The 4,714-nt window shown below is 42.1% G+C and overlaps 1 pseudogene; it reads right to left on the bottom strand.

The window, feature by feature from the left end:
- Positions 1-1,835: 1,835 nt before the first annotated feature.
- On the bottom strand, positions 1,836-4,123 carry LOC143880092 (L-type lectin-domain containing receptor kinase SIT2 pseudogene; annotated as a pseudogene).
- Positions 4,124-4,714: the final 591 nt, after the last annotated feature.

Here is a 4,714-nt window from a genome sequence, read left to right as displayed (position 1 = left end):
ATGGGCGCTGGGAGTTGCTGGAAAAATTGCTTGATTGGTTACTTTCTTGGTCGTGGACCTGACTTCATGACGCTAAGAGAGAACCTTCTAAAGAAGTGGAACCTGAGAGGAAACCTGGAAATCTTTACTCTTCATAATGGCTTCTACATCTTCAAATTTTCGAGCCCTGAAGATTGCTCCACCATCCTTGAATCAAATTCAAACTATTATGGCGGCCGCCCCTTCGTAGGTGGACTCCAGATACTGCCCTTGAAAAGCTTAATCTATCCACTGTTCCTGTGTGGATCCGCTTGCCAGACCTCCACGTAAAGTTCTGGACTGCAAATTACCTTAGCAAAATTGCTAGTGGGATAGGCATCCCTATGTACATGGATAGTCAGACAGCAAAAGGCACTCGACTTACTTATACAAGACTTTGTGTTGAGATTGAAGCAGGAGCAAACCTCCCAGACTCCATTGACCTCACCACTCCATCAGGCACCATTGAGCAAGAGATCGTCTATGACTGGAAACCCTCTTCTTGCTCCCTTTGCAAAAAATTTAGCCATCAGACCTCAAACTGCCGTATAAAAGAACCAGAGAAGATATCAAAGAAAGAATGGCGTCCGGTTAAAAACCCGGTGGAGGATCAATTCATCAAGAATACATCCAACCCCTCCAATCCTGATGCCCTGCCCCTTGTGCATCCCCATGTCACTCAGCAAAGCTTCCTGCCTCCTACCCTTCCTGAAGAAACCATCCCCCCAGGCATCCAAACTAAGAACCCCTACTCTGTCCTTAACTCGGAAGCTGAAGATCACACAACCTCTGACTCCGACATAGAGGCCCCCGAGTCAAATAAATCAAATGCTGGTGAAGAAGAATAGGAAGCTGGTGAAGAACACCCCGAACAGAAGAAAACAAAACTCCTTCATCAAAGAAAAACGGAAACCACAAAGGTTCAGAAGTTGAGGAAGAGCCAGAGAGATGGGAAGTTTAGCCAGAAGATGAAAGACCACTTGGATCACTAGGGTCTTAAATTCACATGAGTATGGGGACTGACTCTAGAGATCACGCGTATTCTCTCCTCTCTTGCTTGTTTTGAGTTTTTATTTCAAGGATATCATGTCCTTGGGCATTCCCCCCCCCCCCCCAGGCATTGTTCTAAAGATTGGGGAGTGGTCTTGTTTCTTTTATTGTATCATCTTTCTTTAGTTAATATACTGGTAGAGGTCCTCATCTTTCTCCTCAGCTGGTTTATCTCGATAGGTGATATAAGAGTTGCACTGATGGGAGAAGATCTCCTAGAAAATATTGTAAAGAGTTGCACTGATCAAGCCACCCTTACCAAAATGTAGAAAAAATCCAAAAGAAAAAACTCATAAAAAACTTTCCTGGAAAATATTCTTTTCCATACTTGCTTTTCCATAGATCCAAACAACCCCTCAGACATGATTTTTTTTCCCAAGAATATTATCTTATCCAATGGTGAGAAACAGTTGGAGAGGGATAGATACAAGAGGGAATGAGGAGAGGGCAAGAAAAGCCTGAAAGAACCAAGAAACCAAAAACTCCACTCAACGTCTGATCGACTTTTTCCTGATTTTTTAGCCATATTTCACCCTCAAATACTTGCTTTTCCATAGATCCAAACAATCCCTCTCTTACCACTTGGACACACTAATTTTTTTCCTGGCAGTCACACATGGCCTTAAATGAAGATTTCTGCATGAATAGGAAGAGACATGCATTTAGCTGTAGAAAGTCGAAGCAACTGAAGCCCCGATACAATCATCGTCAAGTCTTTTTCACATGGGATCAAAATAGATTATCAAAATGAGACAAGTCAGTACTCATGATAAAATCACTCTATATGGATATCTTTGTTACACCATAGAAGAAAAAAAACACCATTTACAACGAAGAAAGTGAATTCAAAACAAGGCATTGTACTTAAAGCCGCCCGTGTTCGTTTTAGATTATGACAACCGATTATCAATCACAAACCTATTATTGGACTCAAAATTACTTTTAATTTTAAGTCCAATAATCGGTTTCGTAATGACAATCCCTTGTTGCAATCTAAAACGAATAACTTTGGTGATCATATACAGAGTTCATTAGCTCTACCAATTTGTCTGAATCAGCGGCCTCCACCTCTGGAGAATGGCGACTCCGAATCCGTAGTAGGATAAGACCCTTCTTCCTGTTCCACTGCTATAACATTGGCCCCAATTCCATCTGATCTATAGGGAAAAGGAGCTTGGCCTTCCAAAAATTGCACTACTTGCCTCATGCTAGGCCTATTTTCCGGCAAAGGTTGAGAGCAAAGCAAACCAAGCTTTAGTACCATCTCCATTTCCTCCACCACATAATCCTCTCCTAATTTCGGATCCGCGGCCTCTAAAATCGCCCCTCTTCTCTCACATTCTTGCACCCAATCCACCAAGAGAACCTTCTCAGGTGGCACCTTTCCTTCTATCGGCCTCCGCCCACAAGCAACCTCAAGCATAAAAGCCCCAAACGCAAACACATCGGTACTTGCAGTTGCCTTGCCGATTCTAGACAACTCTGGTGCAAGATACCCAAAAGTCCCCACCATATGGGTTGTTTCAGGATCACTTCCATGATCATACAATCTTGCCAGACCAAAATCTCCTAATTTCGCATTCAATTCATTGTCTAGTAACACATTGCTGGCCTTGATATCTCTGTGTAGGACTACTTGAACCCATCCTTCATGCAAAAAAAGCACCCCTTCAGCTACATCTTTGATAATTCGAAATCTTTGATTCCAAATAAGCAAAATCTTTGGCTCATCAAATAAGAACTTGTTCAAACTACTATTTGGCATGAAATCATAAACCAAGAGTAGCTCTCCTTTACGGCGGCAATAACCTTGGAGTCTTACCAACTTAGGATGCCGAATCCGGCCGATGCTCGCAATCTCGGCAATGAATTCCCTCATTCCTTGTCTGGATTCGTGGGAAATTCTCTTCACCGCAACTTCGACTTTCGATGTTGGTAACACACCTCGATACACCATACCGAAACCTCCAACACCCAGAAGCTCTTTCTCTCTGAAGCCCTTTGTGGCTATGAATAGATCCTTATAGAAGAACCTATGAGGACCATATTGGAGTTCCCAATCCTCGAGTATTTCGGCAAATTTCTTTTTCTTTCGATATGTAATTACACTAAACATGGTCATTATTAAAAGAAGTACAGAGATTATGGGCAACCCAATTCTCAAAGCTCTTCGTTTCCAAACAGACAATCCAATGTGAGGAAGCGGTGGAAGGCTCGAAAGATTGAGTGCATTAGCTTCCCCATTCAACTTAAAGCTCCATCCCAAAACATAATGAGATGTTAGCATTGACCCCGTAGAAGACGAGAATCCGACGTACATGGGATCTTTGATCACAGTCGAAAGATCGAAAGGCAAAGACAAGAGAGGAATGACGGGTTTAGGTACATCGATAGGGGATAGTGTTACGTTAAGTTGCTTTCGGACCCCATCATATTCTATCCAGACCTGCATTGGATCTCCACTTTTAAGGGAAAGGTTTTGAAATCCCCCAATTTCACTAGAGCTATAACCTGCTGGAGAGGATAGAGTTGATCTCAAGCTGTTTATATCAATACCCACATGATTGTCATTTATGTCCCCGAATTCCGTGCTTTTGATTGTGTCAAGCTCAACCCCAAAGACATGATTAGAAGAATTTCCATTGTTGGAAGAATTGAAGAGGCCTAGATATTGGCTGGGTAGAGCTCCGGGTAGCTCTTCTGACGGAGCGATGAGAAAGACGATCCCGTGGCCGCTCAAAATGGGATCTTCATGGAGAATTGCGAAGACGAAAGTGGTAGAGAAAGAGAAAACATTACCATTTGAGGTGTTGTTCCAGTTGAGAGGAATGGAATAGAAGGCATGGCCTATCTCTTGCTGGGTATCGTTTGTTAGCCTCAAGAGGCCATCGGGTGTTATCTCTGCTATGCCTTTCAGGGTCAAGTTAGAACTGAGGAATCCATTATAGGTGAAATCATCGTCCTTGCCTTCTGAGGCTGCAAGGGTTAAGAGAACAAACAACAGTAGGATCTTAGACAACATTGCTAAAACTAAGAACTCAAACTTTCCTTGCCTTTTACTTCGTTATTCATAGCATGACTTCATAAAGAGGATTTCACTCATAAAAAATAAAATCAAGGAAATATTCACCAAACCATATCTGGAAAATACATTCTCGGCTATACAATGAATGGCAGATGATGGCACGTCTATGGTGATCAGAACTGCACTATAGATCAACGGTCAGGATTGATAAAGCATCTTTTAGCATGTACAGCATCTTTTTAACGTAAGATTGAGAAATGAGTCTAGAATTCAAGTTGGAATAATTTAGGGTTGGTGCAAATTACAAAATTGTATTTGACCCATCAAGACAGCTTGGCTACTCGATCAAGACCGTTCATTAGTTACATGGACAAAAATGCACCTATCAAACATAGGAAACGGTCGCCTGCAAGTGGAGGTCAGAAAAGGAGGGCCAATTATTCTAGAATAACTGTGAAAAGTCCAACGATTGTACTGCTGGGATTGTCCCAATTGACAAGATTTTCGGGTCAAGGCACATTACTTAACTGGATTTAACCTAAGTAATGGACCCGATCAACATAAGATTGTGACATGTGTACGGTTGAGATAAGTCAAAAGTTTGGTGCTTGACCTAAGTAA

Source organism: Tasmannia lanceolata, unplaced genomic scaffold (assembly GCF_043159265.1).
Source record: "Tasmannia lanceolata isolate RefF3 unplaced genomic scaffold, GAP_Taslan_0.1 ptg000006l, whole genome shotgun sequence".
Classification (NCBI taxonomy): Eukaryota; Viridiplantae; Streptophyta; class Magnoliopsida; order Canellales; family Winteraceae; genus Tasmannia; species Tasmannia lanceolata.
Note: the sequence above shows the minus strand (reverse complement) of the source record. Positions and strands in the feature narration are given on the sequence as shown.